This window comes from Pseudochaenichthys georgianus, chromosome 10 (genome assembly GCF_902827115.2).
Source record: "Pseudochaenichthys georgianus chromosome 10, fPseGeo1.2, whole genome shotgun sequence".
Lineage (NCBI taxonomy): Eukaryota > Metazoa > Chordata > Actinopteri > Perciformes > Channichthyidae > Pseudochaenichthys > Pseudochaenichthys georgianus.
Genome location: NC_047512.1, coordinates 29,225,734 through 29,250,503, shown reverse-complemented (window position 1 = coordinate 29,250,503; position 24,770 = coordinate 29,225,734). Strand labels below are relative to the sequence as shown.

The 24,770-nt window shown below is 45.2% G+C and overlaps 1 long non-coding RNA gene across 2 annotated transcripts; it reads left to right on the top strand.

Moving 5' to 3' along the window:
* Window positions 1-8,680: 8,680 nt before the first annotated feature.
* On the top strand, window positions 8,681-24,692 carry LOC139434615 (uncharacterized). Of its 2 annotated transcripts, none has more exons than XR_011643948.1 (4): window positions 8,681-8,794; window positions 16,275-16,461; window positions 23,731-23,832; window positions 24,252-24,692. It is a non-coding gene; the product is annotated as an uncharacterized lncRNA (long non-coding RNA). The 2 variants fall into 2 exon arrangements; XR_011643947.1 differs by having other exon boundaries at window positions 24,238-24,692.
* Window positions 24,693-24,770: the final 78 nt, after the last annotated feature.

The following is a 24,770-nucleotide window of genomic DNA, read 5'->3' as shown; positions in this document are numbered from 1 at the left end:
TACATTCCCAATTGAACATCATAAACTGTTTCCTGAGGTAATAATTCAAGTGAAAAATAGGGTCATTATCTTATAGACTTCTATTCAATTAATTTTGCAACCAGTGGAGTCGCCAACCGCTGGCCATTGGAAAGTAAATAAGTTCACTCCAGCATTGGGAGATCCAGATTTTGCCATGAGGGCTAAATCAATAACTGTTGGCTTCAATAACTTTATACCTGTCTGCCTACTGTTTACAATTCCTTCTCTCCGTCTCAACATGAAGAAAGCAGACCAATCATTTATCAGGGAGACATTGTTGCTCAGTAAACACACCAAGGAAAGTTCCCTTGTGGAGTACTGTGGCAAGTTTGACAAAGTTGATAAATGCATGCAGAGACTTCAGTTCTCACGTGAAACACGCTCTACAAAATAAATGTGTCTTACTCCTTCCTGTGAAAACAAAAAACAGCAGATGTTGTATTGATGTGAATAAAATAAAATATGAGATCTCCCATGGACAAACTACTTGCAGGGATAGCTGTACAAAACAGTTAACATAAACCACTTTAACAAACCAAGGAGCTGAATTCACAGTAACCCTTTCAATTGTTTCATTCTATTTGGATCAATTTTAGATGGAATTCACTTGTTTTCCTAAAGTTCATATCCATGGTGTGTTTGGCCCATAGGGTATCTACTGTTTGTGCTTGTGATGCAGATCGTTCTTTGCTTTCAAAGAGTGTTCTGCCGGATGAACATCCTTTTTGGCCTGTGAATAAATAGAGTGGATATATAGAAAAACAGAAAGATATGAGCATATTTGCATTTTTAGCCTCGCTATCGACTGGATCTGTGAGTTCCCCACTGACATATCTCAACTATACAGATTAACAGTACATTGTAAATACATTCTACTACTTTATTTAGTTTATTTGGTTTGGCTTGAATTGTAAAGCCTGCAGTAATTGAAATTGATGGAACATTCACTTTTGGTTTTGAAGAGGACACAAACAGTGGTGTCATGGGGCAATGTCCTGTTTGTCTCATCCAATCACCGACTTCCTCCTGAAGTAGAACTGTGTAGTTCTGATCATCATCAGCTTTATTTGAAGAGACTCTAGGTCCAATTTTAAAAGATATACAACACTCAAATATAAATTAAAAAAGGCAGTTATACCAATGTTTCCACAGAGGTGACTGGTATCGTACAGCACTGAGACACGGATTTGAAAGCAGCATAATGACAGAATCATGAGAAACATTCAATCGACAGATGAATTTGTACATTAGATTTCTCAAGAGAGCATGGAACGTGTTGACTCGTGCATTACAAAACATTTCACTTGCACTGCACCACCTTGGTTTTCTAAGCAGTATCAGAAACAGAAACAGTTGTATTGTATAGGAACGTAATACTGGGCTGGGCTGGTTCAGAAAGAATGAAAGATGATTTTTGAGGCGATGCAGTTCATACAACCTCAATGCAGCGACACATTTGGACACCAACTCGCCCAGGATGATGCAAAGCACACGCAAGTTCAAAGTGTGTCAATTTGATCAGAAACCTATCCCAGGGATTCAAAGTCTTCTCCTTAAGCCTATAGAGACGAAAGGGGAAGTAAGAGGCTCAGCTGAACACACACCCAACATGTACAAAAAAAAAACACACAATCAGTGTAAGAAATACATCAAAAACTTGTCAGTTTGGGGTTTGTTTGATTTAAAAAAAAAAAAAAAGTTTTTGCCTTTAGAGAATTAAACTTGTATTGCAATATTCAGATGATAAATATATTTTTGAAGCCCAAAAGACAATTCAGCTATCTCCGTCTCCTGTGATCAGCGCCGTAACCCCTCCCTCCCTACAACTTCCTGAAATAATAAATGACAGTCTAAAATTAACACTGGAAGTCCAGGACAGTGGGTTTAAGTCTGATTGTACATTTTAAAAAAGCCTTAGTTTTCATAATGTTAATATACTATAACTGAATCATATAATACAACGTTGAAGCTTGTAAAGGTAGGAACAGCGAATGTAGCAACTTAATGGCAGAGGCATTACAACAGGCAGTGTTTTGTGTCTGTTTTCTCAAACAGACACACACACACACACCAACTTTAACAAGTTTAAAAAGAACATCCTTATTCGCAATGCTTCTAGCTTAAAATGGGCGAGCCCGATCAATACCATGTTGAACATTATGAGACAGCCTGCAACCAAGATTAGTTAATGACTAACAAAGATCTCAGAATAATAACTTATTATATTATATTATAATAACTATGTGTGACCTGCCCCACCAGGGAAGGGGGGGGGGGGCTGCGATAATAAAAGGGGGTTAGGATACTTAACGCTAACCTGGGTTCCCCAATACGAGCCCTTAGGACAAGTCACGCAGATAAGAATAAAAGGATGGACAGGGACGCAGCCTCAAGTTCAAATGTTTACAAACGTTTATTATATAAATAATCAAGTAAAAGTTCAAATGTTTAAAATGCAGATTATACAATTTATTCAGCTTTCCCAGTCGACACACCGAAGTTCCACAATTGAAGGCTGGCTCTGACAAGGAGAGAATAAATACAATATCACAAATAAAGTGATAGTTAAATAGTTAAAAAGAGATTCTTCTGGCCAACTGCTGAGGATTTCCCCAAAACCACAATATCACCACGTGTAGCTGTATTCAATTAACACTCACTGCAAATCACTCATATCTGCATGCAAAAAAGTGCCCAGCAAGCCACATGCTCCACTCCACAGTATGGCCAGGATCGTCACTGAAGAAGTATAAGAAAAATGACAGTAGTAGACCTTGTGGGACAGGGTGGGTCGTTACAAGGAGGGTGCTGTAGCTTTAAAGATTTAAATTACTAGTTTGTACATAGTACAACAAACTAGTCGATAAGTAAAACATAGAAGGTAGGCAAAACGGTAGCAAACTAATCCTCTGATGCAAACACATTCACTCAATCATCACCTCACTGGACACCTCCGCAACGGTGATTCTCTACAGTCTCTGCTGGGGCCGTCAAGAAGCCTCGTATAGGGGGAATACACTCCTATCAGCCAGACACCGATAACTGGAACAAGAACACTCGTAATAGTCACAGCTGATTTGGGTGAGGAGTGAGTGGGCATTTAAAGTGTGGCGGGAGGTGCTAAACTACCTACAGCTGCGCGCTTTCCTTATATGGAAGGGCCAGCTGACTAAAGAGGGGGGGGGGTGTCTTAAAGGGGCAGTGGCGGCCCAGCCACGTGAAGAAATTATCTGACAGCTAATCTAGAAAACAGTAGCACCGGCTACATATGCCTCCAAAATATGAATCCTTGAGCCTTCTCTTAAAATAGCTTTGTCTGTACATCCGCCATTGTGTTTTTTGTCTTTAGCAAAGCCTGTCACAGTCTATGTAATGTTACAGCATCACGTCCTGGCATCATTTAGATGCATAACAATAGGCAGCATTACTGGAACTCACTTTATATTGATAGCTAGTAATTATCGAGGTTATATTACAGCATTAATTGTTTGAGTCAATGTGATGGTTAATTTTGATATTAAGCATTTGTAACCTTAATAAGGACTCTAACCGTATAATTATCAAGTCATTTGAAAATACTGTTTTGAAGTATTTTATTCAACATGTCACAGGGAGACCCCAGGCAGAACACAGAGAATTCTGCAAAGATTCCTCGATCATCCTTTCCATCAGCTCCCTGAGACCTACTGTAGGGCTGCTCAATTAATCGTATTTTAATCGCAATTACGATTATGGCTTGCAACGATTACGAAAACAACATAATCGAAATAAAACGATTATTTTTTTATTATTATTATTACCTTTTATTTTTATTTTTTCAAATTATTATATATATTTTTTTTTATTGGTTTTTCAGTTGAATTATACTTAAAGTTCAGGCCAGGGTAATCAACTGTTAACAACATACTGTTCACACTTTTTCTCTCCAATAAATTGATGTTTTCAAAGTAAATGGATAATCGTTTTTAATAATCGTGATATCAATTATTGACCCAAATAATCGAGATTATGATTGTTGCCATAATCGAGCAGGCCTACTGAGACCTCACTAATGTTTCTTCTCTGCCCAAAGAGCAGGACTCCCTGAATCTTACTGCTTGTTGTTTCTTTATTGAGAATGCAGTTTCATTTTCTGGAACACATTTTCACATCACTGTGTACACAAACAATGACATGAGCCTGAATGTAAGCTATATGGTCGCATGATAGATATAGAATTCCACTGTCTTTGTGTTGGTGTGATTGTGTGTATCCTTTAAAAGGCTATTTCAGACCCAACAAAACAGAGAATCATGCTGATAGAAAGGAAATCTCTTTTGTGTCTGACCAAACAGAGTTTGTTTCCTGGCCTCAGGAAGTGCTGAGCACAGAGGAATAACAAGCTTCTCTTCAGAGCCAAAAGCTCACGGACAGTTCCTACCTTCCTGCATTCATTCCTCCTTCGCAAAAACAATACAAGTGGACTTCCAGCGACAAGACAAGGGAATCCAGTCATTTCTAGTCCAATCCTGTCTCACGTATCCTGGCAAATGATTCACAGTCTACTCAGCCCAGAACAGCTAAGGGGCCATATTATGGTTTTGGGGGGCCCATACATTGTACGTACTGTAATAGGCTAAGGGGCGGGACATCTCTAAGCGGTTGACCAATCACAAAATACCTAACCAATCAGAGCAGACTGGTCTGTCGTTTCAGACAGAGGGGGAAAAGTATGGCAGTATGAGAAAAATAAAGACCTTTTTGAACAATAAAGCATGTAAACGTGTAACAGTAGAGGCAAAAAATACAAATATGAACCTGAACATGAGAATGATATGTCCTCTTTAATAACCTATTTTTTCCTGCTGTATGCGTTTGTAGCTTTGTGTAATTGCGGACATTGCTTATATGTGGTCAGCGAGCACAGTAATGAAAATATGTTTCAGGCAAGGCTGTGAATAATAGTAGTCTATAATTTTCCCTCATCAATAACCCTGCAGTTACGATTCAATTGAATTGCGCAGTGTGCATTATGGTGTGTCAGTAAATGACTAGTGATCCTCTGCAGTCTTCAGTTAACCACTGCACGGACACTCCAGTCTAGTCAGTTGGATCATTGGCAAAAGGGGGGGAGAGAGAAAGAAATAACTTACGCCAGTGCTACATGATCAGAATATTTCTGTCCCTTCCTTTGAACTGAGTGTGCCAATGAGATTCCCTTCTGATGATGGCATTTGCATCTGTAAGATATTAAGGCTTGGGTTTCTTTTCTGCAAGCACTTCCTTATTACTATGCACCACAGCTGCACTGAAACCAAGTCAGTGGAAGCTCTACTGTATATAGATATATTTTGAGAAATCAAGCTTGTGTATTTAGAATGAAAAAGGGGGGCATATGATTTGATGTGTTTTCTATCAGGAATAGTGAGTTAGTCAGAAAAATAATTATTCAGAAAGGCCTCTGTGCATCAGCCTCCTCTAAATCCCTCTACTGGTACTCATTATTTTTCAGCTGCAGACATATAGAGAGACACACACACACACACACACACACACACACACACACAATTGTGTGTTTATTTACCATATATTTCAGAGCAAAGCGCTTTGATTTCCCCCAGTTATTCTCTAGAGCTGGGTTTTCAGAGGGAGTAGAGTCAGCCTCTCAGGAGGAATTCAAAAGTTCATAAAAACATCCCTAAATTAAAGAGTTTAAGTTGTTGAAGGCTGTTTAGGTACAAACAAGAAAACAGAGGCACCATATGTGCAGCCAGCAGGCCCGGTTCTACGGGGGTGCATAAGGGTGCATTGCACCCTCAGTTGAGTTGTTATGCACCATCATTTGAAAAAATTAAGTGAAAAATATTACTTATATAATAACAATAATAATAATTGTAGTAATACTAATTTAGTCAATGATGGACATCAGAAGATGATTAAAACAACCAGCCCTTATCACCAGCAGTAACACTGCATCTACTGTACTGCAGGTAATAACAGTTCAGATCATGGGGACATTACGTTACCAGCGGCCACTGTCGTGGAGACTAACGTCCTCCCGCCCGACTCGCCGGCTTTGCCCGCCTCGCCCACGGAGGCAGAGCAGCCGCAGCCGTTTTCGTTGCCCCAAACACCGCTACCCCTCGGCGGCCCGCAAGTGCCAGAGGACCTCGGCAAAACAGAGCCTGCCCAGGTATATTTAAAAAAGTTCCCAACTCGCCTGTACAGCGGGGTGAGGCGCTCATTTTGCAGCTCACGGTTTCAAAACAGAGATTGGCTGGAATATTCATGTAAAAACGATCCCATCTTCTGCTATGCATGTAGACATTTCGGTTCAAGTATGTCAGATGCCTGCACCACAACTGTTCCAGAGTACCAACCGCTGTCTCCTGGTACTCATCTGAGTAACTCACTCCCTAAAAATGAAATACTATATGACAGTAAAACAAGAATACAGTTTAAAAGGGGAATATATCCATAAAGAAAAAGTAAATCTGTTTACAGTTCTGTTTCATATGGGTGTTGAGATGTATCCATAGATCTCTTCATTTTGCTCTCAAAGTGCACCAGATTGATGCTTTTAACTTCAATATTTAAAAAAAAAACTTCCCGGGGGAGCATGCCCCCGGTCCCCCTAGAGGGTGTTAGGTCCACTCCCCACATATAAAAATAGCACTTTACCCCTGCACCCTCTCTAATCTCAGATGCACCCTGAGTCATTTTGTTCTGGAACCGGGCCTGGCAGCCAGGCAAACAGAATATAGGTCCCTAATAGAAGTATTACAGTCAGAAACTGTTCTAAAGTTTCAAACTTCATAAGCACGGTCTGTTAGTGGATAAGAGCTATATTTCTAGAGACACAGTGTTCATTAAAATGTGACAGATCTATTTGAGAGGATATGTAGCTCAGTGCGATCACACTTTCTCTACAATCCATGGAAAGGAATATACTGTATGTTATGTCAAGTCCCCTTCTTATTCAGAAGGTATAAACCTGACCTTAACTAATGATTACTGATAACCCCAGATAAATGTCACCAGGGGAATGTCTTCTTTTACAGACAGCTGGATCTATTTCTGTGTCAAATGTCAGGAACAGTACAAATGTGGGCGTGTGTGTGTGTGTGTGTGTGTGTGTGTGTGTGTGTGTGTGTGTGTGTGTGTGTGTGTGTGTGTGTGTGTGTGTGTGTGTGTGTGTGTGTGTGTGTGTGTGTGTGTGTGTGTGTGTGTGTGTGTGTGTGTGTGTGTGTGTGTGTGTGTGTGTGTGTGTGTGTGTGTGTGTGTGTGTGTGTGTGTGTGTGTGTGTGTGTGTGTGTGTGTGTGTGTGTGTGTGTGTGTGTGTGTGTGTGTGTGGTCTAGCATTACTATACTTGTGGGGACCTAAATCTGTTTACATAGTCACGTGTGGGGACTGGCTTCCCTTATGGGGACAAATTGGAGGTCCCCATGAGGGGAATCATTAATTTTAGGGTGAAGACTTGGTTAGGTTTAGGGTTAGGCATGTGTTGGTTATGGTTAAGGTTAGGATAAGTCTCCAGGAAACGCATGTAAATCAATGTAATGTCCCCTGAAGTGATGTATACATGGTGTGTGTGTGTGTGTGTGTGTGTGTGTGTGTGTGTGTGTGTGTGTGTGTGTGTGTGTGTGTGTGTGTGTGTGTGTGTGTGTGTGTGTGTGTGTGTGTGTGTGTGTGTGTGTGTGTGTGTGTGTGTGTGTGTGTGTGTGTGTGTGTGTGTGTGTGTGTGTGTGTGTGTGTGTGTGTGTGTGTGTGTGTGTGTGTGTGTGTGTGTGTGTGTGTGAACAGTGACCTCCTGCAGCCCCGAGCCGAAAGCGCATCCTCAGCAGAACCGCGAGAACGCTGCGAGAAGCCGAGTCTGCAGAATGCTCATAGTTTACCCCCACACACACAGGCTCAAGATTTAGAGAATTAAACAACACAGACACACAAACACGCACACACACTTGCGCACACATGCCTGCTGGCATACACACACACACAAAATACACATTATACTGTGAAGGGGCGTGTGTTTTACACTTTCTCAGCAACATTTATCCCTGCTTTATTTCAGGCGATAAAGCCCCCTGATTAAACTCAAAGGGACAGACAGGAGGACAGCATGTAAATGCAGCCATGAAAATAAAAATCAGGCTTCTGCAGAATTTCAACTGCCCCCAAAAGAATCAGAGTGCTCTGCCGCAAGAGATATACAACTTCTGCACTTCTGTGGTGGCTTCTGCCAGCTTGGCTATGCAAAATGCATGCAAATGGGAGCAGTTATTGGAGGCCTCTCAAAAATAGTGTTAATTGAGTGTTAACACTACTGTTGTTGACTCATCGTTTTGACTTTATTAGTGTTGTTTATTATGGAAAAATGTAATATCACAATTGGGGGTGGATACAGGATCTTAAAATATCCTTCATAAGGATCAGCCCCCATGGTTTAAGATGACTTTTTAATGTATATTCCTTGTAATAAGCAGGACAGCAAAGGTCACAGCATTTTGGTATGGACCACATGACTCAAGCCATCTGCATGCAGCTCGGGTGTCTCGAGGACTCAGTGTTTGCTTCCTGCAGCATATGTCACTTTGCCAACTGGAAAATGTAAAATCATGCAGCCGATGAGCCCATAAAATCCCGCTCCCACAGGTGTTCTATAAAGTTGTTGTTGCAGAGGCAGAGTGTTTTATATTAGGAGGTAACCTTCCATCAAGACACTTACAGTCCCGCTGAGATTCACAAGGACGAGGAGGTCACAGGAGGAGCCAATAAACGCCGTCTTATCTTCAGGTGAGCGCTCAAATAAAATCTGCTCGGCTGCAAAGATTTTGTGATTTCACAAGGTCATGACTTGTGTGTTTACACCTTTAAAAATTGCATATATCGCTTATTGGTTATAGGGTCTTATTTTAAAGCACCGAATTATCCGAGCAGATTACGAGGGGTTTTATGATGCATATGACTTTCACTATAATCTCTGGCAACAGGATTTATTAAATCAACTACTCAGTCCTATGATGAACAGCCTAATAAAGCATTATCAAGCCTGTTTAATGCACTGAGAGCAGGGTGTGTAACAAGCAGAATCTGTCTTTCGATTCAGACACTCTATGACCTCCTGGCTGACCTGCTGTCTCCATAATGAGAGACAGATAAAGTAAGAGGACAGTTTAACAGCAGGGGACCGTCCTGCCATGTCAACCCAGTCTCACGGCATTTCGTGTTATAGTCACGACATTTAATCTATTGATTCGTGTTCACGATTTCCCCCTTTTTTTCGTGTCACACAGAACGATTTTAAAAGCAATGTATTTCTATTGGTAGTATGTTTTTTGCCTGCAGCACGTCTTTTTGTCCGTTCGGGTCATGGAAGACCGGAAGCTGTGGGGTTCATAAAAACATGTTCTTACTCAATATCAAGCCACGATTATTGTTTTTATTTTAAATCGTATAATGTCGGAATTATCCTTGTTTTTATTTATTTGTTTAATTCCATAATCTCGGGCTTTTTTGGAGTCCGTCAGGAACTGAATTTCAAAATAAAAATAACCGGAAACAGACGTAGGCCTATAAGGGACATTTCAAGCATCTCTTACCTCATTTACACCAACAGTGTTTCAGGGCCGGTTCGGAGCTGGAGCTTGAAAAGCACCGGGTTTTCCTCTTCACACCGCAGCGGAGCAGCCTCTTAGCTCCGGAATCCGGTTCGTTTCAAGCACCAAAAAATTGTCCGGCTATAAAGCACCGCATACGTCACGCTTACGTCGAGGCGGGGGCAGGGGCGGGATCAACTCCTGAACAAAACAAAAAGCCGGCGTTGTATCCAGTTTGTACACAACGATGGAGAAACTTAACAAGCAGCAGTGGTCCACTGAAGAGACCAGCTACCTACTGGGAATCTGGATTTCCGAAGAGGTACAGAGGAAGCTGGAGCACAATAAGCCATTGTTGTTGTTGTCAGTGTGAGCTGTGAGGGGTTTCTGCGCGGTTTGGCTTTATGAAGCAGACACGCAAACGGTTACGTCATGACACAAACGATGACGCAATGACGCAGCACCAGTCGGACTCTGGGCAGTGTGAAAAGAGCCGGAGCTAAACCGAAGAACCAGTTCTGAACCTGAAAAGCTCTAGCACGGAGCTTGAACCGGAGTTGCGTTGGTGTGAATGAGGTAATTGCGATATACAGCCACTGAACTGATTACCCAAGATCCTCAGCTATGGTTTAAACTCGCTGATTGGATGTTTTAGCTGCAATGCATGTAGGGATATGGTGTTAATGCCATATCAAATCTGAAAAACATTTCTGAGGCTGCAGTCGAATAGTCCAAAAATCAGCTCCTAAGTGCTAACCCTATCGTCTATTCCTTGACCTCTGAGTGAAATGTCACGGGGTTAAGGGATAGTGGATAGGAGAATTCAAAAGGACTTAGGAGAAGAGACTGCGGTACTTTAGAGAATCCGAATGCACTTTCACTATCCGACGTGTTTATGATGCGCCAGCGGACGTCATTTTGTGCGTCTGCTGCTGTGGGGAAACTATGGAAACTACAGTTTTCTATACAGCGGACTACAACATGGATGTTTAATAAGAACGAGGGACTACTGTAAACTCATCTAGAGACTCTGCACCGTGCTCTGATGCTGTAGTTTTATGCTTTATGAACGTGGACAACAGAGAAACATATTCTTCATGACCAAAGTTGGAATTGAAATAAAAAAGGAAAGTGAAACTTATGCTCGTCACCCTCTCCCTCCGGTCCACATTAATACAAATGATCCCAATACGTATGATTGTATGAACTAAAGATCTTAAAATCAATACAAATGTATTTATTATAAACGTTAGTCCTTAACACCTATCACTGTGTATATCACCATTCAAACATCTTTTAAAAGTTGAACAAACTCCACACAGCTCAGTAAAGACTGTGAAATGTTGACTTTATTTGATCATTTCAGTAAAAATTAACGTTCATATTTCTCTTTTTGATTATAATACTGATGAACATTAAAAAACAAAGCACTTTGGCAACTTACCACCTATGTTTTAAAATGCTTAATAAGCACCGTAACTTTCATGATATAATTTCTCGGTCATAATCGGTTGTTTCCGTGAACGGCCGACAGTTGTGTGACGGCAAATGCTGCAGCTGCAAGGCATTGTGGGGCAGCATTTTCTCCTCTCCTTTCGTCAAGGGAGGTCCAGTGGTTCCTAAGCTAAAGGAGGTTGTAAAGGAAGTTTGAAACCTCCTTTCCTTTCATCTAGACTGAGCAGTGCTTCTCAAAGTATGGTCCGCGGATGGTACAGTGATGGGAGCGGTTAGGTTTCTGGTCCAGTACTTTGAGGGTTTGTTTGTATAGGGGTTAGTTTGCCCCCAGCTTGTGAGACAGTATGTAAGATGTGACATGATCATGGCATTCATGTATAATTTGGAAGAATTCAATGTCATTGTGTTTCTTATGTATTTAAAATTTGCTAGGCTAAACTTAACTCTTTGGGTCACTTTTTGGACTTGTGTTTTGAATGTTAAATTAGAGTAGAGGGTTGTGTTGTGCTATAGCTGTATTATTAATATTAATATTGTTCATGGTTGGTGCCGCTGGCTGCTCTTATCGCGTGTGTTCGGCTCTGTGTGGGCTACAGCCATAATAGGCTATAGCCCATGTGAAACAATGTAGCCTGTTTTTGAGTCATTTTAAATGTATTTAATTAAACAGTCAAACATTACATTGGTGGTTCGTGGATTATTTATTATCAAGTTGATTGAAGTTTGCGTAGCCCATACATGCTCGGGAAATCTGTTGACATGAACATGATCCATCGGGACGTTTCATGTAAATGTAGACCTGTGGCATCGCCCCGTGTGCAACAAATGTTCTCTTTATAATAGGCCTATGTCTGTGCTGTTGCTATTAATGCACGGATCAGCATTTACCCCCCCCCCCCCCTAAAAAAAAAACAAAAATCCCTGCTCCCCCGGAGACCGTGGTATAGTTCGCACACTGTCAGAGTGGTTCTTCCGAAATAAGTGGGTGTTCGCACCGATTTTGACAGTTGGAAACTCTTATTACAGATTATTCCGGCACCAAACAAAACACAACAGTGAAAGACAGTTTGTATATCCAACCCATAATTCAAATCCGCTCTAAAATTGTATGGGATCTTCCTTGTGTAGCAGGATGAGCAGTAAATAGTGTTGTAAGGCATATTCTTTTTAGCTTATCACCGCCAGGGGGCACCCTATAAAGGGGCAGAGGCTTCTAGCTGGCGGTCTCTTGTTTGCTGGTGCCTAGACCTACCCACTTCCGTTTTTGCCGTGTTTTGCTTCCGCCACCGGCGTAGGGGAATAGCTGGCTTCAGGTAAAGTTTCACAATTCTCTATCATACTTACTTGTGCTATGTGGAAAGGTAATGCCAAGCTGTGGCATGTTGGTGGTCAAGGACCCCCCCGGTGGTGTCTCTTCTGCAGTCCCTGGTATCTTGGGGATGAACATCATTCGCAGATGTTATCAAGAGCTCTTTGGACAGCATGGGTTGGCCTTGTTGAGAAGGCTACAGCATGAGGGCTTAAAGGCTAAGCTATCAAAGTGTGCTTTCTTGCAGCGAGAGGTGCGTTACCTGGGCCATGTGATTTCTGACCAGGGTGTCTCTACTGATCCCAGCAAACAGGAGGTGGTAGCCTGTTGGCAGCCCCCCACTACCATCTCTGGACTGCGGTCGTTCCTTGGTTTTGCCAGTTACTACCGTAGGTTTGTGGAGGGCTTTGCCAAATTGGCGGCCCCTCTACATACGTTGGTGGCTGAGTTGGGAGGCACCAAGTCCAAAAGGAGATCAGAGCGTGAAATCGCTGGGAACTGGACTGAGGAGTGTCATAGGAGCTTTGAGGCTCTCAAGACAAAGCTCACCACGGCACCTGTGCTTGCCTATGCCGACTTCTCCCTCCCATTCATTCTGGAGGTCGACGCAAGCTTTGGTGGCCTCAGAGCTGTGCTATCACAGGAGCAAGGTGGTAAGGTCAGGCCCATAGCTTATGCCAGCAGAGGTCTGAGGCCCACTGAACGCAATTCTGCCAACTACAGCTCTATGAGGCTGGAGTTCTTGGGGCTCAAGTGGGCCATGACTGAGAAATTTAGGGAATATCTGCTTGGTCATAAATGTGTTGTCTTCACTGACAACAATCCCCTTAGCCTTTTTGTCCACGGTAAAGCTTGGAGCCACTGAACAACGTTGGGCAGCCCAACTTGCGTCTTTCGATTTTGAGATTAAGTACCGCTCGGGTAGAAGTAATGGAAATGCTGATGCCCTGTCCCGTCAGCACCCACCAGGGGTGCAAGATCTTGAAGCTATGTTCCCTAGCACCTCGCTCCTCTTGCCAGTGGCACAGGCAACCCAAGCAGCTGTCATAGCCTTGCCTCATCATACACAGTCTGATATGGAGGCACTTCAGCAAGCCGACCCCGTCCTTCAGGAACTCTTGGTGTTCTGGAGAAGGAGGCAGCGTCCCAGCAATGATGAGAGGAAGCAGTTGTCCCGGTAAGCATTGGCACTGCTCCGTCAATGGGACCGGTTAGTTGAGAGGAGTGGGGTCCTCTATCGTCAGATCTTTCGCTCTGATGGGGTTGAAGCAGTTCTGCAGCTGCTTTTGCCAGTTGTTTTGAGAGAGCAGGTGCTCACCGAAGTCCACCAGAGGCATGGCCACCAAGGTATTGAAAGAACCTTGGAGCTACTTAGGCAGCGGTGTTACTGGCCAGGTATGTCCTCTGAGGTGGTACATTGGTGCAACAGTTGTGAAAGGTGTCAAATTGCCAAGGACACTCGACCAGCGGCTCGTGCTCCCATGGGACACTTGCTGGCTTCTAGACCCAATGAAATTCTAGCCATTGACTTCACTGTCTTGGAGCCCACCTATAGTAGGTTGGAAAATGTCCTTGTAATTACAGACATTTTTAGCAAGTACACTTTGGCTTTTGCCACCCGTGACCAACGAGCCTCCACTGTGGCTCAAGTTCTGGTCACAGAATGGTTTTCAAAGTTTGGTGTCCCAGCCCGTATACATTCAGACCAAGGCCGGAACTTTGAGAGCATTCTTATTCAACAACTTTGCAGCCTCTATAACATTGAAAAATTGCGCACTCCTCCCTACCATCCGGCAGGCAATGGTCAATGTGAACGGTTCAACCGAACCCTTCACAACTTGCTGCGTACTCTGCCTGTGTCTCGGAAACGGGATTGGAACTCCTGCTTGCCACAACTACTGTATTCGTACAACACTACTCCCCATCAGTCAACTGGTGAATCTCCATTCTTGTTGATGTTTGGACAAGAGCCCAGGCTCCCAGTTGATTTTCTGTTGGGTAGAGTCCCTGATCCAGTCGGTGGTCCTGTCCATGAGTGGATTCAGGAGCATCAGGTAAAATTGCAAATTGCCTTTGAAGGAGCTCAAGACAGGTTAAAAACTGCAGCAGAGCGCAGAAAAAGGTGCCATGACCAGTATGTCAAAGATGTCCCATTGAACGAAGGCCAGTTAGTTTGGTTGCGAGATTGTGGTGCAAGAGGGCACCATAAGATCAGGGATATTTGGAGTTCTGTCAGGTATATAGTGGTGAAAGCACCAAACGGAGGTTCGGTGTACACGATTGCACCTGCAAACGACCTGACCAAAATCAAACGGGTCCATCGCACTTTGTTGAAAGCTGTGATTGGCACATACTCTCCAGATGATGTCCCTGTCCCTCTCTCAATTCCTCCTGACTCACCACAGTCAGATGATGAGCTTTCCTTTGATGGTGACCTGTGGGTTTCAAGAAATGAAGCTCCGAATTGTCCTTTTACCAGATCAGCTGTCGTGACCCAAGAAACCCCTTGGTGGCTGCCTCCACCATCGGACGAAGCCTCCATTGAGGCCGGTCCTTCGGTAGCTCTCGCTGCCATGCCAGAATTGCCTTCCCCTCGCTTGGATATCCCTCCATCCACTTGTCCTGATTCTAGCGCAGTGACCTTGCGACGGACACCACGGTTAACCGCTGGGCAGCATCCTAATGTCCATGATCTCCCTAGAGCGTTGGGAGAATTGGTGCCTGTGGCTGAAAACTCTCCTGGTCTGGTGTCTAACTCTGTGTCTGTCATCTTTAGACCTTGGGCCTAGGTTAGCTAACCTGGGCTTGATTTGTACATCGTCGGGGCGACGATGAAAATGGGGGGGGGGTAGATTGTAGCAGGATGAGCAGTAAATAGTGTTGTAAGGCATATTCTTTTTAGCCTATCACCGCCAGGGGGCACCCTATAAAGGGGCAGAGGCCTCTAGCTGGCGGCCTCTTGTTTGCTGGTGCCCAGACCTACCCACTTCCGTTTTTGCCGTGTTTTGCTTCCGCCACCGGCGTAGGGGAATAGCTGGCTTCAGGTAAAGTTTCACAATTCTCTATCATAGTTACGTGTAGTCCCGTTTTGTTTTGTATAGCGGAGGGTCTTCCTGGCGATGCCCGTCAAGTAGCTGTAACATAGAGAGCATGAAACTCTCTCCTCTCTGCCTGATCGGTATGTACGGCGATTTGTTAAGTCCATTCACCACACCTTTCCTGAACATTAATATTATACTTGTGTGTTTATTGTTCATCTAGGGCCAAGCTAAGGCTTTAAAGAACCGCTGCTGTTTTGCTGCACCGAAAAGAGACGGGTTGCTGACGCAGGGTCATCACCCGTACTGCTGATCCTGTGTGCTGCTAAGTGCTAGTAGATTGTCTGCGTCTGGCTATCGTGTCTGGTCCGGTCTGGCATTGCCTACGGCAGTATCATCACCTGCCCTACTGATCCTGTGCTACTGGACACTACTTAGATTGTTCGCTTTTGGCTACTGTGTTTGGGCCGGTTTAGCGTGGCCTACTCTGCACTATAGGTCCGCTCCCCTTAGTGGGATTTTAGTGACTGGACTGCTGGGCTAACTCCTTCTGTTTAGTTATTCTTTCCTTCACCAATTAAAACTATTTTGTTTACTTTTGTTCCTTTTCATTAATAGTTTTTTTTTGTTTATTCCTATTTCTTTGTTTTCTTTTGGTTTATTTTATACTTAATTAGTGCCGATATATCCTTGCTCAATTCATTGTTTGTTTATATGATTTTGGTTTAGGTTTTCTTTCTTTGCTTTTTTGCATAGTTTTGTTTATGCCGCATGATTGCCCGTATGGCTGCGGCTAATTTTGGTTTATTTCATTTTGAGTCATTCTGTGTTTTTGTCCCCCACTTATTGTGTTTTCCCTTGTTCTCCTGTTTTAGTTACTGAGAGCTGAAGGTGGTGGTATTGGTGTCCGAGGTGGTGGCTTCCCCCGTGTGCTGTGCTTCCCCCGAGGTTTTGGATCTTTTCTCCGTGTGATTGTGTGAGTGTGGAACACGTGTGACCGGGGTGACTTAAGTTTGTTTTTGTGGGATCCCTCTACTCATTCGTTGACCCTCTCCCCCACTGGTAAGCCTCAGCCCCCCTTGTTCGTTCTCTCCCTTTTGGATATAGCCCTGTGTGACGGTTTTTTATAAATTGTATTTTTACTATTGTATAAATAAACTGTTCTATTTTTGATAATTGAACCACGTCTCTTGTTCTATGAGTAACCGAACCTGTGTCCTAGTGACTTAAAACTTGTCACATTTCCCTGGGTGAAATTCCCAGGGTGGCGTTGTCGGACTTAGCGGTTTAAACCAAACTGTTAAATTAATATATGTATTCTGCGGCCACTGCTACACTTGGTTAATGAAATAGATTCATGAAAATCAGGCAGGGAGTTTTTCAGAAATCCTGTCGACAAACAAAGCCATAAAATGAACCTCCTCCTTTAGACTAAACTTGCAGTTCTCATTCATAACACTCCGTTCGATGTCTCACTATGGGATGCGCCTCATCGTGGAGCTAACAGAAGCATCAATCTCATTACGCTAATCCTGATTGGCTGGTGATCTTGACGTCAGCGTCAGGGAATCCACCCCTATAAGTAGCTTGCGCTACGTCGTATGCGTCATTCAAACACCTCTTCTTGCTTCAGAGCACATCTCTAATGGTAGCCGGGCTAGCTTAACAGTCCACAGACTGAACCAAAAGCTAATTTCGGTCGACGGGCGTTAGCCGGCTACCTTACTCTGCCTCGCAGAAGAGTATAGTACTAACACACCAGTTAGTATTATAATCAACCTCGCCATTCTTCCTCAGGAATTAAGGTAAGGTTTTGATTGTTCAAGCTAGCAACACACCTGTTGCTAGCTGGTTTTTCCCTCACTGCCGACACCACGGTAGCGAGGACGGATTTTTTCTTTTCTCTTCCACGAAGGAGAAAAGGGATTAAAAGGATATTACCACACCAGGTAATATTCTTTGAGGAAAAAGACCCACACCGTCCTTTTTTTCTACGGATTAAAGACAGGTTGGGAAAAAATTCTCTCGACGTACCTGTTACGAGCGGGTCCTCTTCACGCCACGCAGCGTATAAGATGGAAGCCTCTCTCCCTCACACCAGAGGAGTCAGGAACTCGGAGGCTCGGCTCTGCGGCTGCGGGTTGAAAGTGTCAGGCACAGACTCACACCAGATCTGCTCGTCCTGCCTCGGGCTGGAACACGCCCAGGAAGCCATTGACAACCCCGGCTCGTGCGGGCATTGTGCCCGCTTCACCATGAAGAGCCTCCGCCGAAGGTTAGCACGACAAGCTAGCCTGTCGGGACTGGACCCCCTCATGTCCATTGGTTTGCCGGCTGGCAATCAAGACACGGGGGCGTCCGCCGCAGAGATGGAGCCCCTCACTATGTTGGTCTGGGGCTCATCGACAGCGGCAGCCGCAGAACCGGAATCCCGCGCCATATCAGGCCGAGACCCGGCGGCGGCAAGAGACGCGGGAACGTCCCCACGCTTTACCAAGCTGGGGCTCCCGGCTGGACCTCACCATGGTTTCACCCGCGGAAGATGTCCTAGAGTTAAATTACATGGAGGACGAAGAGGATACCTCTGAGTTCCTCCTGTCTGACTCGGATGAGCAGGAAGACGACATCTTCATGTCATCGGCTCAGGCTGCAAAGCCGGGAGCGATGGCTGCTCTCCCGGGCGATAGCACACCAGCTTCGCCCTGTCTAAGCATGGACCTGCAGGCCGTGTGTCAGCGCGCCGCGTCCAAGCTAGACATCCCGTGGCCCGAAATGGCCAAGGAGACCTCCAGGTCCCGTTACGAGGGGAAACGTTTTCCCCAAACAACGAGGACGAAGAGGCAACTCCTTCCGGTCTTCCCGGAGATGTTGGATGAGGTGTCGGTCTCGTGGAGAGACCAGCCCTTTAGCAACAAGGCCCCAATACAGGGTGCCTCCTCCCTAGACTGTGACGGCATGGAGAGGCTCGGCCTGCTCCGCATACCGCCCATGGAACCGCTGGTTGCAGCCCACCTCCTACCGAGGATGGGCCCGTCACCAAGCAGGAACCCCACGCGGCCAGCAAAAACGGACCGATTCCAGTCAACCATGACTGAACGGTCCTACAGAGCAGCAGCCTTGTCCGCCAGGGCTCTGAACGTTTCCTCGCTGCTAACCGAGCGGAGCTCTGTGAGGATCTGTCGAGCAATCCTGGACCGGCCACTCTGGACGAGATGGCCGCGGTCATGGACATTTGTCTCCGTGTCCAACGCTGCGCCGTCCAGGCCACGGGCAAGGCAATGGGGATCATGGTGGTGCAGGAAAGAGCTAGATGGCGCAACTTCACCAACCTCCCAGACCGGGAAAAGGAAGGTGTGCTTGACATGCCCATCGTTCCCGAGGGGATTTTCGGCTCCGCTCTCGCTTCCATGCAGAGGAAGTGCGAGTCGAAAAAGAAGGAAGACGAGGCCCTCCACCTCTGCCCCCCTCGAAGGGTCCAGCCGCTGCCTTCGCAACAGCGGCCCTTTGCCCAAGCTGCACCGAACCATGCTAGTTTTAAAGTACCAAGACAGCAGAGGTCGCAGGCCACCACGAGTCCCCAGCCCAGGCAGGAGACGAGGGCGAGTTGGCCTAGAAAGTCTCCGGTTCCGGCTGCAGCCCAGGCGCAGCCAACCCAGAATTTCGGCCAGCAGTCGAGGAAGAAGAAGCGAGCGGCCTGACAGCCCCTCCTTCTCCCCTCTGTGACAGAGCTGGAAGTTCTTTCCCCAGCTCTAAACGTGTTCCGCTGCCTCGAGAGATGCCTCAACGTCATCCTCAAGTCCGCATAAAACACATGTCACACCTTTGTTGTTTTTTCAATAAACCATTTTCCGCTGACTCATCCAGGCTTCGGCCAAGGGCGCAGCTAAAAAAAAATGAAAAGAAAAACAATAAACAGTCCGTTAACTATAAATCCCCTTCTGAGAGCAGCTACGGCCTCTCTCTCAAAAGGCGGATAATAAACGGGTCTGTGAAGGCACCACCGTCACGCGCATGCGCAGTGACGGTGGGGATTGTCGAAATGGGGTACCACCGTGTTCAGACACTAGAGGGCCCCATAACACAACAAATAGAGACTCAGAGGGTAAGAGATGTGACATCTCCGCTGGCTCTAAGGAGCATACAGTGGAAGATGCTCACAACATCTGCTTGGGTTTTCAAGACAGTAACACGGGGTTACAGACTCCAATTCGCTGTCACCCCCCCTCGTTTCTCGGGCATTTTGTATTCACAAGCCCGGGGAGAGTCAGCCCATATTCTAGAAAGAGAGATCCTCTCACTTCTAGAAAAGAGGGCTATATCTATTGTACCTGCCGAGCAGAGTCAGAGTGGCTTTTATTCCAAGTATTTCCTCGTCCCCAAACGAGGAGGGAACGGAATTTGGCCAATACTGGATTTGAGGGTTCTGAACAAATATCTAAAAAGATACAAATTCAGAATGCTCACTCATACATCTCTGCTGCGTCTCGTGCGACAAGATGACTGGTTTACATCAGTCGACCTGAAAGATGCGTATTTCCACATCCCAGTATATTATCCACACAGGAAATATCTGAGGTTCGCATTTCAGGGGATCTGTTACGAATACAGAGTACTTCCCTTCGGCCTGTCTCTCAGTCCAAGAGTGTTTGTACGATGTACGGAAGCCGCGATAGCCCCGTTAAGACAACAGGGTATTCGCCTGGCAACCTACCTAGACGACTGGCTGCTTCTCGCACAGTCGGAGCAGGAGGCTATTACACAGACAAGTGTCCTCGTAAAGCACCTGCTCAACCTGGGTTTCATAATAAACACAGAGAAGAGCATGTTGTGCCCAGCACAGACTGCACTCTTCCTGGGTTTACACCTGAACTCGGTGCGCTTTACAGCCCGCCTGTCAGCGGAAAGAGTGAAAGCTTTCAGAGCTTGTCTCGCTCAATTCCAGCTGCGCAAACATGTTCTCTTCAGATCATGCCTGCGGTTAATGGGGCTCATGGCGTCAGCCATCCTGGTCGTACGACTAGGACGCTTACACATGAGGGAGTTTCAGCGCTGGGTAGCCGCCTTAAAACTAAACCCAGTGCGTCATGGCGCGCGGAGAGTAATGGTTACTGTGAAATGCGTAACGGCACTGCGCCACTTTTCTAGTACGGGGGCGTGCCTATGGGTGCTGTCCTTTCACGGAAGGTGGTCACCACGGACGCATGTCTGACAGGTTGGGGAGGTATTTATGAAGGCCGTCCGGTGAGGGGTCTCTGGAGCAGAGACCTCCAGCAGGCGCACATAAATTACCTAGAGCTTTTAGCGGTGTTCCTCACCCTAAAACGCTTTCTGCCTTTTCTCAGAGGACACCATGTCATCGTGAGGACAGACAATACGACTACAATATCGTATATAAACCGCCACGGGGGTTTGCGTTCTCTCCAGTTACACATGCTGGCACGCAAACTGATCTTATGGAGCGGCGGGCGTCTCCTCTCTCTGAGAGCGACGCACGTACCAGGTGTGTTGAACCTCGGGGCTGACCTACTGTCCAGAGGTGCACCACTTTATGCAGACTGGACTCTACATCCAAATATTGTGAGCCAGCTGTGGGTGCGTTATGGTAGAGCCGCGGTGGACCTGTTTGCATCAAAAGAAAATGCTCAATGTCAGCTGTTAGTTAATGTTAGATTTTTTTCGATGCACGACTTAAACGCACCGTTAGGCGTGGACGCACTCGCACACGTTTGGCCTTCGGGCCTTCTGTACGCATTCCCACATGGCTCTGATACCCCCAACTCTGGCCAGAGTGAGGGAACAACGCCACACACTTCCTGATAGCTCCGCACTGGCCCGCTATGTACTGGCTGACGGAGATTTATCAGCTGCTGTGCGGGCAGCCATGGCAGCTCCCACTACGCAGGGACATACTGTCTCAGGCGGGGGGGGCGATCTTTCACCCACACCCAGAGCGCTTGGCATTATGGGCCTGGCCCGTGAGTGGTACAACCTGAATACAGTGAGACTCCCTCATAGGGTGATAAACACTATTCAGAGTGTGAGAGATTCCTACACCAGCTAAGACAGTGCTGTTACTGGTCCTGGCTTCCGCCAAGCGAGCCAGTAATTTTCATGCACTATCTGTACATATTTGTTCACACACTCGGTTCACCCCAGGGCAAACGAGAGTGTTGTTGAAGCCCAACCCTGTCCTTATACCCAAGGTGGTTGGGTCATGTACCCCAATGGACATTGAGGCATTTCCTCCGCCGCTGGGTCCCTCCGGGGAACAGCAGCCGGATTTGCTGTGTCCAGTTCGTGCTTACGCACCTGTATGGACAGATCAAGGGTGCTTCGTCATAATGACCAACCCCTTGTGTCCTGGGCTAACCCTTATAAGGGCAAGCCTGTTACTAAGCAACGGCTCTCCCACTGTTTTGTGGAAGCAATTGCTTTGGGGCCCATACGAGTCAGAGTTCGCAGGCACCCTCGGGGCCGCGAGCTCTTTCGACTCAGGGTCTGGCTGCATCCTGGGCTCTGTCCAGGATGTCTCCCATCCAAGACATTGGTGCAGTGGCGAGCTGGTCCTCGCCGCTCACTTTTGTCCGCCTCTTAACAGGCTGGACGTTCTGCTCCCAGTGTGACTCAAGCAGTGCTGGGCACCTGGTTGAGTCAGAGCTCTACCTGTTAAGTTCTGGTTGGTTTGGTGATTTTCGAGATAAGCTCGTCTGACAATACGGGAGCTACAATTTCCCATAGTGAGACATCGAATGGAGTGTTATGAATGAGAACTATAGGTTACTTACGTAACCCCAGTCTCAGAGTAACATGAAGTGAGATGTCTCACCAGACGGTCCTCCTTGCTATGGTGAAGCGAGAAGAGGTGCTTATTTTGAATGACGCATGCGACGTAGCGCAAGCTACTTATAGGGGGTGGATTCCCTGACGCTGACGTCAAGATCACCAGCCAATCAGGATTGGCGTAATGAGATTGATGCTTCTGTTTGCTCCGCGATGAGGCGCATCCCATAGTGAGACATCTCACTTCATGTTACTCCCTGAACTGGGGTTACGTAAGTAACCTATAGTTTCTGTATTACTTTTTTCCACAACAGCGGGAGTTGTTGTTATTGAAAAACATCAATTTAAATTAGGAGGGGTAATATAAAAGTTGCCTTTAGTAAACATCTCACTGAACTTTACAGGCTTTACTTGTTATAAAATAAATCTATCTTTTTTTTAATGGGATATAATAAAAATATAGCTGGCCCTATCCTTTAAAATTACTTTTTGACCAGTGTTATTGCCTTCAAAGTTTGCTATCAAAGTTGAAATAAAAAACAAAGATGTCCTTGATTCACTTTGAAAGTGCTGCCATTAAACTATTCAATTACCAAACGCTAAAATGTTAATGTTTCTCCTTCCTATGATATGAAAATAAGTCCCCCCCATAAATGGATATGTGCTTAGGCAGGAGGGATTCATCTCCTGCAGAAAATGGCCTCGTATTCTTTAATTCATCTGTCAGACTAATTGTCTACCAAGACAGCCAGGAGCATAATGCATCAAAGAATGTTGTCCCGGCACAACATTAGTTTGGCAAGTCCAACAGAGAAAGCCAAATAAAAGTCACAATTCACATTGATTGCGGTATCAATTGTGTCCTTCCCAAAATGTAAACCTAATTTGTGGCAGATTAGAGTTTCTGTTCATGTTGTTTTATCACGGGTTGTTAAAATGAAAAGCAAGAAGAAAAACAGGAAAATATAGTTACTTGACAATCATCAATCTTTCAGTGGAAGCTCATTTAATATCGTCTGCAGACAAATGTGTTTGTGATCAAACTAGTTAAGCCTACAGACAGAATAAAACCTTCCTTTTTATTTTGAAGGTGGCCATTATATCACGAAAAACCCGCATTTAATGTTTGCCTCCCAAAAGGTCTGAGTGCCAAGAGGGGATGTTTTGTTTTTCTGTTGATGACTCCTCCATCCAAGTACTACTTTAGCATCTGCATTGCTCCACATTACGCACCTCACAGACATGCACACAAACACAAGCACACACAAATTGCATCCAGAAAATTACATCACTTCCCTGCCGTTGTCTGAAAATTACATCTGTCCCTCACCATTCCACCAATCACTCCCCAGGTCTCCTTTTTACCCTCCTCTCCCCCTCTCTTTCCCCTAGCCTCACTATTTGAGGCTTTTCCCTCCACTTTAACTCGGCCCTAAATTGCCAGGCCTGAATTGCCCTATGAACAGCATGGGGTGGACAGGCCTGCAGGAGGTGTGTGTGTGAATGCGTGTCTGCGTGTTATCACCATCTCTTTTCATTTTCCTCTCCAAGTGGTGCTGTCAGGAGCCAAACAAGATATCACTCTCCGCCTGCCCCCCGACAGGGAGTCACAACACAACATAGAGGAAATGGAATAAAAGAATGGAGACAAAGGTAAACAAAATGGTCGCCTTACCCGACTAATCCCATTTGCTTTGTTCCCTAATCCCATCAGCCACTGGGCCCTAGCGTGGCTCCTTGGGTGCAGATAATGACACCATGCTGTGTGTCTTGATGAAGTTCAGGACCTTAATAAAGAGAATCTGCATGTACGTGTAAAAGCAGGCATGATCGCAGGAAAAAAGAGAACCTCTGATCTTCAAAAGGTGTAACCTTTCTCCACATGGTTCTGTTTTTGTACATTTCCATTTTAAAAGGACACCTATCATGCTATATTTGAACAACATATTGTAGGGCCATACCTATATAAAGTATATAAATATAGTTTGTTTTTTTCAAAATACCAAAAAGATCCTGCATTTTAGTCATGCCTCATTTCGCTCTATTTACTCTTTCCAGCTCTGTTTTTGCAGGGGGCTGATTCTGTGAGATGCAGCTGACCACGCCCCCCTGCAGGAGAGGGGAGAGATCAGCTGCTAGGCTGCAGCGGGGAGAAGAGGGGGAGAAAAACAGATCTCCGTCCACTGTGTTTTATTCTTATAGAAGTAAGAAGAGAAGTAATGGGGCAGAAACCCTCCTTTTTACGCCGCGGTCCAGACATAGACATCAAACGGCGACACATATTCAGTTGCCAGTTCCTTTGGCATTAGGGCAGGGATATCTAGATACTTTCCAAGGTTTGACATAATGAATTGTGCTACTTTTAAAGCAAGCAACAATGTTTTCAAATCTATAATCAAAAAGCTCCTCAAAAACACTATCGAAGCAGTTCCTGTCGTTGCTACGTTAATTCAAACAGTAACAACAGACTACTTTTCTTAGCGGATGCATGTCAATTTAAATCAATACAACTATTTTTTAAATCAATAAAATGATTTTCTAAATCCATAAAAGCATTTCAATTAATATTGGGAGTTATGTCGTTACTTTGT